The 15086-nt window shown below is 36.7% G+C and overlaps 1 pseudogene; it reads right to left on the bottom strand.

Annotated features, from left to right (window-relative positions):
* Positions 1–7933: 7933 nt before the first annotated feature.
* Positions 7934–9220, bottom strand: LOC122731222 (annotated as a pseudogene).
* Positions 9221–15086: the final 5866 nt, after the last annotated feature.

The following is a 15086-nucleotide window of genomic DNA, read 5'->3' as shown; positions in this document are numbered from 1 at the left end:
GAATTGGCTCAAAGAGGGAATAACATACACACTCAATTGGGTATAGTAATATAGCTTACACTGCAGGAAAGTAAGAGGGGAAGAGTATGGGGGGTAAAAGAAGGTAGGACAGATTGGGGGAGGGGGCAGTCAGAAGCAAAACATTTTTGAGGAGGGATAGGGCTTAAGTGAGGCAATTGGAGGGATAGGGATAAGTGAGGCAATTGGGGTTAAGTGACTTTCCCAGGGTCACACAGCTAGTAAGTGTTAAGTGTCTGAGGCTGGATTTGTACTCAGGTACTCCTTACTCCAGGGTCGGTGCTCTATTCACTGTGCCACCAAGCTGCCTCCAACCAAAATAATTTTTTTAAAAAGGTGAAGGACCTATATGTACAGAATTATTTATAGCAGCTTTTTTTCTGGTGGCAAAGAATTGCAAATTGGGGGAATACTCATCAATTGGGGAATGGCTGAGCAAATTGTAGTATATGTTTATCTATCTATCATCTTTCTATCTATTTATCTATCATCTATCCATTCCTCTATCTATCTAATGATTTTATGTCCATTGTTGTACACTCCACTTTATATTTATATATATTCTTCCAAATAATTAATCATCTTTAATGCAGTCCTCTGCATAACTTGAGGCTTTTTTTCCTGCAACCACTGTAATGGTTTTCTCATTAATAGCCCATTAAGAATGAATGATTTCAATTCTCTCTTCACATGGGGAGTGGAAGGGTATGAAGTAAAGATGAAGGTTGGATAAATTTTCATTTTAAATATACCTCGCAGATGGGTTTATATTTCCCCTTCACTCAGCATTTGAACACTTCGATTTTATCTTGTTTTACAATGCAGGTATTCCCCATACTGCTTTCCAAAATTGACCTGAATGGTATAGATGATGTCTCCCTAATGATGAGGTGGTAGAGGAAGATGGGGTCAAACTATTTTCCAGGTAGAAAGGATAAATGACACCACAGCCAAAATGATAAGCTAGAGGGGTTTTTTTTTGTTTGCTTGGTTTTTTTTAACATTTTGTGTCATAGAGCTCTTTGAAGTCTGATAAAGTCTTTGGACTCCTCAGAACATTTTAAAATCACTAAAGAAAAAAATAAATTTCAGTTAAAAGGTTAGTGAAAATAAAGTTGATTTTCCCCCTCATCCAAGTTCAGAAATCCCTTGAAATTTCTCCAAAGTCACCTTGGTTGGGTCCAGGGTACTAAGTAAAGAGACCATTCTCTAGATTCTTGTTAGGTTTGGCAGGAATGAACACTGACCATACTGGAGGTGGTTCACATAATTAACTTGTTTTCATTTAAGAAGGCTTTATGTTCTTTGGAATAATTTTGTACTACATTCTTGTTACAATTTTTTATTATATATCTTTTATATTTCTTGTTGTTTTAAGAAGGTGGTGGGCAATCTCATGCCATAACATTGGTAGTAGTGTCCATTCAAACTTTATTTAGAACCAGTGGAAATTAAGTGTCCTAAAAAAAAGCATGTTAAAACCAAGTGGCCCACTGATTATATCAACAGAAGTTAATTTTTTGCTTATATAACTTTTTAAATTCCTCAATGAATTCATTTATACTACATCTCATATGGTCCCATAAAGCATAGTAAAAATTATAATCAAATACAGTTAAAGGGTTTTTTTTTCAAACTGATATTTTGATACAGTTGCTGTGTTTCCATTAATCCTGGCCGTGCTTTACAGATATAAGCTATGGCAATGCCCATGGACTCTTTTGGCTTTATGGTACAGAAGGATATAAAAGGAGTTGTGCTTGAAATTAAAGTATGAATTGCTTTCAAATCGATTACCTGAGAATTTTTATACCGGAGTAGTTGAAGATCATTTGATTTATCATAACAATAACTCACAGTTTCACAAATATCATTCATCTAAAAATGTTCAAAAATAAGTGGGGAAATGCAAGATTACATGGAGTTTCTTTAAATTATGGAGTTAAAACACACAGAGAAATACAAAACATAAAATATTGACAGTAAATTATGTATGTATTACTTAAATTTATATTGTATGTATGCATACATAGATACATATATGTTTAAATAATATACATGTACATAATAATTATTTACATGCATATATAATACATATATACACATACACACACATATAATGTATATATATCTATGTATGTGTGTATGTATGTATGTAAACTCTGGCTAATTATTACCATCATTCACTTTTTGGTAGTTTTAGCATGGTACCTTGGTGACCAATTTCCTCCATTAGGTAAACAATAAAGACTTGGAATTTGTCTATTTTCTGATCTGCTATTCCTAATCACGTAGATATATTTTCCTGAAATATTCATAGAGATATGCCAGTATAGATTTTTATTTCATTAGCTCTATCCTGTTTCTTCAGATCACCATCAAGCCTGAACAAAAGAACCTCATCAACAGCATGTACTGATAGTCACAGCAGTAATTGGTATGGGCATAACCATCCCATCTGTAAATTTGGACTACAATGAGACTTTAGCTGGCCTGGAATATGTTGAAGTTCCTCCAGATCTCTTATTATAGGTATAGTGTTTGAGGGCAGAAGGACAGATGTCAGGGCAATGATAAAATTTTCGTTATGGTTATTAACCAAAATTTATATCATCAAGACATTACTGTGGCATATCATACCAAAGAAATGAACTACTATATTGGCACACAAACATTAAGTATAAAAGATAATAGTTCTAGATAAAAGAACTGCTTGGCTGCTAAACTAATTTTCTAAAATATTAAATTTCTAATATTCTTACCAACGACAACCAAGATTATGCCTAATAATAATAGCTAGTATCTATATAGCACCTAGATAAGCTAGAAATTGTGCAAAGCACTTACAAATATTACCTTATTTGATTCTCACATTAACCCTGGGAGGCACATGCTATTATTATCCCCACTTTACTGTTGATGAAACTGAGTTAGACAGAGATCAAGACACCTGGATAGTAAATGTCTGAGGCTGGATTTGAATACAAGTGTCCCTGACTACAGGCCCAAAGTTCTACCCAGTTTACTACTTAAGTATTTAGTAAACATAATTTTTGCCTTTTTTCTTGAAATGTCTATTTCTTAATACTGAAATTTCCCTGTATCAAAACAGGTATATATTTATGAATGTATGTATACATGTGTGAGTATATGAGGAAATATTTTATACTAGGTAAATACTTGTATACTGCCTCCTCAATCTTGAACCAATAAGATTTATGCTCCTTAAAATCAGAGACTATTGTTTTTCATTACCATTCATCCCCATCTATCCATCCATCTATCTATCTATCATCTAAGATATAGCATAGTATATACTGTAAAAGGTGTTTATTGAATTAATTAATAATTCATATCTGTGTTAGATAATTCTTCCCACTAGAGCAACCAGGATATTTTTTTTCAAAAGGAGGTAGAATTTCCATTACACCATAGATAGCTGATGGAAATTCGGTGAGAAGATGGGAAAATGTCCACTGGGAAGTTTAATAAATGTGTCACAGTGCTCAGAAAATACTGCTTATAAAAGAGTTCAAGTGTATTTCAATGTAGTAGCTACCTTACAATTACCAGATTAGAATGACCCTGTTAAGGAAATATATTGTTAAACTGAGGACCTTATAGAAACTGTCTGCCATACAGAATACAGCCTCTAAACAAAGCATAATTCTTGTTCTCATCATGACGGATAATAGCTACATACCTTCATAGGAAAGGCATTAGTATGTAAACTATGGAACCCATTTCATTTCCATTAATAATTGGTTGATTAGAGAGTTTGTTTCTTATGAATATCAAATATGTTTTGTAGTCATATGTAAAAATTAAGGTTAAAAATAGTGCTGGAAACTTGAGATAGCATATCATAAATTCAGTTCTAATTCAATTTTTTTAAGTGAATGGGGTCATATGTTCCCATTTGCTTTGATTCTTTTGCTTTATGTGTGGAACGATATAAGTATTATATTCTCCTAAACAGAAAAGGCAGAAAACAAACTTAAATTATTTCTTCAGCCTTGATTCATGGTTAGATTTAAGTAAACTGCTGCATTAAATGTGAAATGTAAAGAAAAAATTGGGCTTAGAGAACCTCCTCAATTAAGATATTTAGTAAGGAGCTACTAAAAGCACAGCACTGACCAAGTTCCTGAGCAAAGACAATTAATAGTGTTATGATCAAGTTAAACCATCTTTCTGAATCTCTCTTTTTCCTGTATAAAATGGTCATTATAATGTCTTTTACATACTTTTCAGGGACCTTGTAAGAAAAGAATTTTGTAAATCACTGTATGCTCTCTCTCTCTCTCTCTCTCTCTCTCTCTCTCTCTCTCTCTCTCTCTCTCTCTCTCTCTCTCTCTCTCTTTGTTTCTCTCTCTCTTCTCTCCTTCCATGGTCAAGAGAGGAAGAAAGAGAGGTAGAGAGAATCTATATCACTGTCTATATAGATATAGATATATACAAACATATAAATATGTACATATGTCTCTCCACTGCCTTGTGGCTATACCCATATATGGGAAAGGCTTTGGGAGTTAACCCTGAGGAAAAATCAGGAGTCAGATTCCCTTAGGCAGTTGGATGTTGGACATCACATCCCTCTGGCAACTCCGACGGCGGCACTGGTGCCAAACTGTACTGGCTCTGCCTCTCCTTTGGATCCACCAGTGTGATGGAGAGGGAAAACCTGCTGCATTGGCAACAGCTTGTTTTCCATATTGATCCACCCAGGCCAGTGCCCTGGAGAGGACACTCCAGCTACTCCTCATGGGGTAAATACAACATGAGATATGACAGTTACTGGGTTATAAATCACTCAGGAGCTAAGGCTCCCGTATTGGACTGCACAGCCACACTGTGGCCTGTGGCTCTTCAAGGTGCTGATCCATGGTTGTCCATGACTGATGGAGGCCTACTACTACTATATATATATATATATATGCATATATATGATTTTTCTAGAGTCACAGAGCAATAAGTGTTACAATACAGTATTCAAATTCACCTTTGCTGATCCCTAATTTTGCTTATATATCATACTTCCTTTCCATATCCATCTAATAAAATAACAGGAAAATAGAACTTAATGACTGTTATTTCTTCTTAAATAATCATACTAAAGAAAATGTGAAAATTGTATATTTTAAATCATATGCTGCTAAATACATAGATCAAAATACTTGTTTTTCCCCCGTCTCCCTCTCCCTCTATTTCTCAGTCTCTATGACTGTCTTTTTCTCGGTCTCTCTCTCTTTCACATTCACACAAATACACTATGTGAGTCTAATGCCTCACTTGATTATTTAAAATAGAAAAAGTTTAAAAAAAAGACACTATTCTGATACAGAGCACACAGTCACTGTATTTTCTATAAGGAATGAGAAAGCCCATATCATAGACTTACAAGTCAGGAAGAAGGCTCTTGACTTGGTTACATGACACCTGATTAATATTCAAACTGATTTTTGATTGCTATAATTAATTGAAAACAGCTTGCAGAGCCTAGCTTGCCAATTACTTGGCAGAATAGGAAGCAGGGGCTTAGATGAAGCACTTTTTAGTAAATGACATTCTGGGCTTCCCTTTCCTCTGCTTCCATGAATTGTTGAAGCCAGATTGCTTTACTAACAAGATGCCAGCTTCTATCTTTACATAAGACATGTACACACATCCCATGACATATTTTCTCCATTATATCATAATGTATCTCTTTCCCATTGTCATGTATATGACAAGCCTTTGTAAACAGTGGAGCCAAAGTATAAAGCTCAGTATCTTTGTTGGTTCAATTGCAGATAAACTCCAGTTTTCTGGGACAAATAATGATTATTTATATGGATTGCACTTTTAGTATTGTCACCTCCAAAAGTACCAGTTGACATTTTATGTGATTATTCCTCTCTTTCACCCACACTGAAATCATTTTCGTTTCAAGACACACTGGGCTTGTTAAAACAAATAAACATATCACAAGATGAATTTGGAAGTCAATGACCAAATTGTTTCTGGATTTTTTTCAGTTATTTGCTTCAATTGTTTAGTGAATAAGAGCCAAAGGAAAATTTAACAATGTTTCCATATATTGGGGAAAACTTTGGATTCACCAAAGTTAAAGAGATGGAAGGTTTTTTGTTTAATATTTTGTAGAGTGGAAGGAATTTAAGGCTGGTGTGACCCTAGGAAAAGAGAATAATAAGAATACCTTTAATAATAACCATAATAACCATAATTTTAATTGTGCTCTATTATCGTCTAACCTTCCCCCTTTTTCTCTGTATCTGTGTCTCTTTGTGTCCCTCTTTTCCCCTCTTTCTGGCTGTCTTTGTCTCTGTGTCTTGCTGTCTCTCTATGTCTCTACTTCTCTGACTGTATGATTCTCTGTCTCTCTCCTTTTCTCTCTGATTCTCTCCCTGTGTCTATTTCTCTCTCTGTCTCTCTCTGATTTTCTTTCTCTCTGTGTCTCTATCTCTGGCTTGTGCTCGGGCTCTCTGTCTCTCTCTCTGTCTCTGTCTCTGTCTCTGTCTCTGTCTCTCTTTGTCTCCTCTTTCTCTTTCTTTTTCTCTTTCTCTGTCTCTCTCTATGTCTCTTTCTTGAAATACAGCACCCACTTACAGACCTAATCCAATTGCTAAATAATTAATTGGCATGGAAACTTTAACCTGTTCTGTTTTTCCAGACTGGGCCAATTTGCCCCTTAGGAATTCTACTGTACTACCAATCTAAAGGACTCACTATATTTATGCCTGACAAAATGGATAGACTTAGCCTATTGGAGGCCAGCACTCCTAAACTCAAGTAATAAACCAGTCTCAGGCTCTCTAGTCGCATAGACAATATATCAGCATATCCAGGCTCTCTGGATTTTCACAACACTCCTCTCTCCTGGTTCTCCTCCTATTTGCCTTTTTTCCCCTCATTTCCTTTTTATTTTCATGTTTGGGTGGGGGGTGTTGTCTTTTCAATATGAAAAAAAAAGCAGCAAGTTCAACACAAAACAGAAACCTAGGAAGTAGAAGGAGGAAGAGCCCAGGATAGAAATTGCAGATGTGGAAAAGATGAAAGAAAATGAAGGGAAGATTTGGTAATGGGAAGGGAAGTGTCCTGTTGCCCCTGCTCCCTTCTCTTGGAGGAAATTGATTTTGGGGGAGGGGAAGAGTGTAAGAGAATCAAAATACTCCCCAACTGAGGGACTTCTCTGGAATTTTTGGAGTTGAAGCAATTCACACTTCTCAGACAGGAGAAAGGTGGGACCCAAAATAAGGGGAGACAAAGAGCTGAGGGGGGAACCCACCTGGCAAAGTGACGCACAGACCCCTCCATATAAAAATGAACACGTGGGAAAGAAACCAAAACTGGGGGGAATAATACTATCAACACTTCCCCCAGAGCTGGAGAGTAGAGAGAGAGAAAGGGAGGGCGCATCTGGAGATAGGAATATGACAAGTTGGGGAGTGTGTGGAGATGGTAGTTAGAATAGAAAGCCTGGCTCCCCCAACAGACTTTTATGTAATGAAACACTCCATTTTCTTATTTCCCCCCAAACACCCACCAAGAGAACTCTCTACTAGGAATATAACATCTTGGTCCCCTTCTCTATCAAGGAAAGCCAAAGAGTTCTGGACCTTTCCTGTTGGTCACCAACTTAGTTCAGGGCACCTAGTGGGCACAAAGTCCCCTAAATTCAGGCTCTGGGTTGGAGACATTCTGCTTCTTGGAGAGAATCTGGGAGTGGGGAAGAAAGATGTATATTACTGATGGGACAGGACATATAAGAAAGGAAGATGAGAGGGCAGAGAGCTCAGCACTCACAAAGGAGAGAAAAAGGATGAAGGCAGAAAATGCAAACTTTAGAGGAAAAGGGTGATGGGCAAAGAATGTTGGGAAGAATTGAGAAGACTGAGATGGCAGGATGTCTCCCTTAGGCCTCCTCCTCTGCCTCCTCACCCAAATCCTCCTCCTCTTCAGCAGTGGCATCCTGGTATTGCTGGTACTCAGAAACGAGATCATTCATGTTGCTCTCAGCCTTGGTGAACTCCATCTCGTCCATCCCCTCCCCTGTGTACCAGTGGAGGAAGGCCTTCCTGTGGAGCATGGCACTGAACTGCTCTGAGATGCGCTTGAAGAGCTCCTGGATGGCAGTGCTGTTGCCAATGATGGTGACAGCCATCTTGAGGCCACAGGGTGGGATATCACAAACAGCGGTCTTGACATTGTTGAGGATGCACTCAATGAAGTAGCTACTGTTTTTTGTTTTGTACAACAGCAGCAATAGTGAGATATTGCCCATGGCGAGGGTCACATGCCGCCATCATGTTCTTGGAATCAAAGACCTGCTGATTGAGCTCAGGCACAGTCAGGGCATGATACTGCTCGCTCCCACAGCTAATGAGAGGAGCAAAGTCAGGCATGAAGAAGTGGAGTCAAGGGAAAGGGACCATGCTTATAGCCAATTTCCAGAGGTCAGCATTAAGCTGGCCAGGAAAGCAAAGGCAGGTAGTGACACCACCCATAGTGGCAGAGACTAGATGGTTGAGGTCACTGTAAGTTGGCAGGGTCAGCTTGAGGGTTCAGAAGCAGATATTATAGAGTGCTTCATTATCAATGCGGTAAGTTTCATCTGTGTTTTCTACTAACTGGTGGACAGAGAGTGGCATCGTAGGGCTCAACCACAGTGCCTGAGACTTTGGGTGATGGAACCACACTAAAGGTATTCATGATGTGGTCAGGGTACTCTTCTCAGATTTTGCTGAATGAGCAGGGTGCTCATCCCTGAGCCTGTGCCTCCACCAAGTAAGTGGGTCAGCTGGAAACCTTGCAGGCAATCATAGCTCTCTGCTTCTTTGCACACCACATCCAAGACTGAATCCACCAGCTCTGCCCCCTTCATATAGTGGCCTTTGGTCCAATTGTTTCCTGCCCTGGACTGGCCAAAGATAAAGTTGTCTGGCCAGAATATCTGGCCAAAAGGTCCACAGCAAACAGAGTCCACGGTTCCAGGCTCAAGATCAACCGACATGGCCTGGGGAACATGTTTGCCACCAATGGCCTCGTTGTAGTAGACAGAGATCTGGTCCAACTTCAGGTTGCTGTCCCCATGGTAGGTGCCAGTGGGGTGTATGCCATGTTCATCACTGCTCACCTCCCAGAACATTGTGCCAATCTGATTGCCACACTGGCCAGCCTGGATATGTATGATTTCCCTCATGGTTAGAATTTACTTTTGCTTTTCTCAAGTTATGTGCAGGGAGAAGAGAAAAATAAATAGATATATATTTTCTCCTTTCCACTGAATGAGCTCTTTAGCAATAGATGGTTGCCTGGGAGGTTGGAGCTGCTTGTTCAGAACATCCTCCTATTTGTCTTATTGATTCTTCTCAGTAACCCTTGCTGGTACTAGGGACCTGTAAGTTTTCAGTTCTTCCAAGGTTGTATGATCTAGGGAGAGGTATGTTTACTCTCTCTTGGCCTATGCTCCAGTCCAAGCCTGCTTTTCTGCCCTAGAACTTTGAGGATAGTCCCAACTACATCATGGCCACAAGTGCTGGTGTGCTACTGCTCTTCCTTGCCCTGTGAATGCCACCCAGGACAGGGACCTGAATCAAAATATGGGCAAAGTATAAGAGTCCTGCCTCAGTGCTAGCAAAGAGACCCCTGTAATCTTCTTTTCGCCAATTGGTCAACTGCCTTAATGAATGTGGGATAAGAGTTCCAGAAGCAGTTACTACAGCTGCTGATTCAGTGGCTCCCAAGGCCTGCTCCTGGTTTGCTGGGGCTGGGGCTGTGCTGGTGCAGCCTGCACTGTATGGCACTCCATGCTCACCTGGGTGCAGCAGACCTTTCCTGCCAACAGTTTAAGCTGTCTTTGGCTGAAAAATTATTTCACCCTTTCCTTTTGTGGATTCTACTGCTCCAGGATTTATGGCATTATTTGAAGGTATTTGGAGGGGTCTTGGGGAAAGCTCCAGCAAACTACTGTGTTTCCTCTGCCATCTTGGCTTCACCTCACATTCTCCCATTTTCATTAGCATGGCACTCTTTTCAAGTCCTCACTTGCCCTAATTACATTTATCAAAGTTATTATTAAATCTTGCTATATCTCCATCAGATCTTATAACCAATGTCTTCTTTCTACCCATAAAAGTACCGATTTATTTGAATCCATCATCATTTCTCATCTGAATTATTATAAGAGCTTCTTAAATCATCCTAAATATACTAGTTCCTTCCAACTTCAGTCCATGCCCTACACTATGGTCAATGTAATTTTTGTTAAGCATAGATCTAACACTATCATTCTCCTACTTGATAATTTCCAGGGGCATTCTAATGCCTCTAGAATGACATAACACTTTTCAGTTTAGCCTTTTAATGTCTTCAAAACCTTGCTCCAAACTATCTTTCTAGCTTTTGTGCATACCATTTACCCTAGATACTCTCAATCCAGCCAAACTGCCTTTCTGTTCTTCACACCACTCCATCTCCATTTCCAATTTGTCTTGCTTTATTCCATGACTTGAATATATTGCCTCTTTTCTTCTGCCTCATATAATTCTTGATACAGACTTCAACTTACACATCTCCTTCTACATTGATTATCTTTCTGAACCCATCAACCACTCAAGTACTCCCTCTCAAACTACTTTGGATTTTACTTTTATGAATTTATTTATATTTATTGTTTTTATATTTATCCTTTATGTATTTATTTATGTCATAATTATCTGCCTCTTAGAGTGTAATCTTTTGTGTAGGGATTGTTTCATTTATTAGTATCGGTATACCCATAACCTATCAAAGTTTCTGGAAGAGAGTAGGCACTTAAGTCTTTGTTGATTTATTAATTGCCTGTATTATATCTTGTGTAAGTTAATTCTGCAAAAAAAAATTGGGGTGGTGGAGACCTCCTTGGTAATCAAAGCCTATATACTCTTTTGTGTTAGTGTCTATGACTTTATTTTTGATATGGGTATATGCTGGTTGTTATTGTCAGTATATTCTGCCATAATGGATATTATCCACCCCCACATACCTCTATGCTTTCTATACATTTTTCCCTTCCTCTCCTGTTTACTATTTTCACTTCAATGATATAATTAGTAGTCATGAGATGGCCCTGCCACTTAACTAGAATTTAATGTTTGTTTAATATCAAGCATACTAATAAGGATGCAGAAAAGCTTATTCCTTGCAGTGTGATTTAAGAAAAGATTATTAATGTGTAGCCACCTGTAAGCAATGTAGCAGAAGAGAGCATCAGTGATATATTCATTCTCAGGCTGTCTTCACACTTTTTATAAGTTAACTTCTGTTTAGGAAATTAGTTAAATTTATTTTGGATAAAAAGAATATTGGAATTTTGAAGAATGATCATTTAAGAAAGAAGATAAGAGAGGTCACAGAACTCATGAGCTATTGAGATTCAAGGGACAGAACAAATGACATCTTCCAATATTCCTTGTCATTTTTCACCTGCTCCCTTTTTGTGCAGCCAAGTGAAACATAACTTTATTTTATCCTATTCTCTTGCCAAGGCTCATGATTCCATAACTATTTCTGTGTCAGGAAACAAATTTAGACAACAGCAAAGGGAATGAAAGGAAGAAAGAGAGAAAGAAAGAGAGAAAGAAAGAGAGAAAGAAAGAAAGAAAGAAAGAAAGAAAGAAAGAAAGAAAGAAAGAAAGAAAGAAAGAAAGAAAGAAAGAAAGAAAGAGGAAGGAAGGAAGGAAGGAAGGAAGGAAGGAAGGAAGGAAGGAAGGAAGGAAGGAAGGAAGGAAGGAAGGAAGGAAGAAGGAAGAAGGGAAGGAAAAAAGAAAAAGAAAGCCAAGGCTTCTTCTTTATATTCTACAGATCACCATGATCCTTGCATGTAATCTCTTCTGAATTTCTTCTTCTATAGGAAGTATGATTATAATATTTATAGGATTTGATATTATAGCCTGTTAGGTAAAAAATTGGAAGTGGAAATAAGGTTTAGTCATGGCCAATATATTACAGGAGAAAATATATCTATGTTCTCATGCTTTAGGGTATAACACTTTACTAGGTCAATAGAAATGCTAAACATCTGGGGTAGCTTTGAATTATGTCATGTAATCAATTGTGGATGATTTATTTGGTGAATAAATGTCCATTTTCAAGTTACATTTGAAAAGTTATGTTCCTTGAGAGTGTGGATTTTTTTAACCTTAGATAATTCCTTTTCATAAGATCTTTTTTGAAATGTTTCTATGTCCCAAATTAATTTGCATATATGTATGTATATGTGTTGTAACCTTTCAGTAGAATATAAGTTCCTTAAAGAGAGGGGCTATTTTCTCCCATCCTTTGTATGTTCATTTTACAGCATTGTGCTATTCACATAGTAGGCACTTAATTAATTCTTGTTGAATTGTATAATTACTGCTAGATTAATTAAAATCAAAACAACAAAAGATAATTGGACTTGGGAGATGAGAATTTAGTAGGAACTCAATTTCATTTCATATTGGCTTGATTTGAATCTGAATTTCTACTTCTTTAAAATAAGCCTTACTTGTAACGTGGTAAAAATAGCAGAGGAAAGATTGACCTTGAATTATTAAGGAATTCTTCATTTGGATGCCTCAAGGGATGATGATGATGATTTTGTATTTGTGTAACTGACATTTGACTTTTCAGTGACATTGGTTTACCAGACAACATGATCTCAGACTAATAATGAAAAACAGAACTAAATAGCATTCTAGTGAAGTGAATCATACTAAATGTCAGTTCACCAGTGATAGATCACAAAACAGTCCAAATCCTTGCTTTTTTTCTGAGTTTTAATCCAGGTACAGGTTTATAGTGTTTGAACTTGAAGAAGTAATAGTTCGAAATAATGCAGTAATGATGCAAAGTATAATATCCAGCATTTATATTATTTACTTGCTGAGAACTTGATTTATTGAAATCCAAACAATCTAATCCCGTACGAGTTCACATATTATTAAAGAAAAATGTGCTTTCATACTTTAAACACGCCCTTCAGCATGGCAAAATTCTGTCATTTCACTAGTGTGGATTTTCACTCCACTGATAGAGCTCACAACCTCATCATAATATAGTAATTACCTGATAATTTTTGTGTCTGATAAAAGCTCTATATTATAAGAATGTGATGAAAAGTCTCTAAAAACTTTACTGGGTTGGGCCCCAAAGTAAAGACTTACCATATATTATTGGGTTTATAAAGAAACCTTTTCTAAGAGGTGTGTAACTAACAGAATTTTGTTTAGCTGGTATATTTCAAAAGCCTCCATTCTCCTCCAAAACAAGAATGGCATCAGAAGACGCCTTTATTGGAAGCTTTTAGAGATATGCATAAGGATTCATAATGCATATTGGATGTTTATGGGGGAGCCAGAACAGATAAAAATTCAATAACTGGCCTCCTAGAGGAAACCAAGTGGGAAGTTCATGAATCCAGGCCAGTGATTTATTCTATGCTCTGAAAACAAGACTTAAATCCAATTTTTGTTTCCAGTTAAAGCCACTTAATGAAATGGGACCAGAATACTTTAGGTATGAATGCATTGTAAACTCTTTCTGAAATATTCTCACACCTAGCAATTACAAGTTCACTGCCCCAGTGTAACCTAAGATAAGATTATTGTATGTTAAGGTGTTGCAGCCAAATGACTCTGGAAATCTTTGTATATATCTGTCTTATGCTAGATGATTAATATTAAGTGATCAAAATAATTTGACATCACACTGAATTTTAAAGAATTACAAATTATATAAACCCCTGTTAGCGTAACACATAGTACCTATTATTCTTAGATTTAGGAGGGCTGAGTTTATTTTCCATTTTGGATTGCTATTCACAATTTTCATCTTTGAAGGATTACTTGAATAGGCTGGCAAGAGATACACTTTATATGGAGAAAAATTGATGGAAGGAAAAAAGGAAGGCGTGAAGGAAGGGAAAAACATATAGAACAAAAACATGGTGAAGTTGGGAATATTTTAAGAAAGATAAAATAAATTTTCTTGTCATACAAAGAACTTATTCTATATCTATTAACAAGCTAAAATACCGAGACAGGAAAAGTGCTTATTATTTTAAATATAACATTTGGGATTGAAACAAATTATGATAAAGTGATAGAAATATTTATTAATAATAATATATGAGGATATTTTTCAAAATTGTTTTCCTATCTGATATTGCCTATTATTCTCAATTGTTAGAAAATTATACACATATGTTTATACATAGACCCATTCGCTAACACAAAAACACACATATATAAACATATTTGCTTTTTTCCCCCTTAAATTGAGTCTTTGGAACTACCACACAGCTCTAGTTGTCTCTATGATAAAGTAGAAAAATTAGAGGATTAGACAAGATTGCCTCTTAAGTCCTTACTACTTCTACATTTGTGTATGAGCTCTTTTTCATCCTGACTATAACTGAAAAACTCACAAGTATTTATAAAATCCCCTAATTATTAAGAATATCAAATGATATATAGTAAGCTGGGCACAACTGAAAGACAGGTTGCTCATTATCTGTGTGTAGTTATATAAACCTGATATGTAATAATCTTACGTTTTCAGATATTGTTTAGGACACTAGAGACATATAAGATGCAAGAAAAAGGTCCTTGTTAGAATTCTTGATGACTCATTGAGACGGTTACTTGAATAGAGACAATGATATCTAGAATTTCTTGAAACTTTGAACTTTTATTTTCTTTTGTTTTTAACCTAAATCTTTCCATTGGGTCCAATTCCTTTATGAATCTCCCATTAAGTGAATTATTCTAAAGTTGCATGGGCATTTTTAGAGAATTAGAAGCCAAATTTTGCTAGTTAACAAGGAAAATTTTATTGTTCTAGCTTTACCACATTAAAATGGAACTACTATAGTGTTGAAAGAGCCCTGAAACTAGAATTACAGATTTGTTGCTGTTCAGTCATTTTTTAGTCATTTCTGATTTTTTTGTGACCACAGTTGGAGTTTTCTTGGCAGAGACACTGGAGTGGTTTGCTATTTCCTCTGCAGCTCAATTTATAGATGATGAAACTGAGGCAAAGAGGAT

The sequence above is a fragment of the Dromiciops gliroides genome, chromosome 6 (assembly GCF_019393635.1).
Source record: "Dromiciops gliroides isolate mDroGli1 chromosome 6, mDroGli1.pri, whole genome shotgun sequence".
NCBI lineage: Eukaryota > Metazoa > Chordata > Mammalia > Microbiotheria > Microbiotheriidae > Dromiciops > Dromiciops gliroides.
The sequence above is the reverse complement of the archived record's forward strand: the minus strand, read 5'-3'. Positions and strand labels throughout refer to the sequence as shown.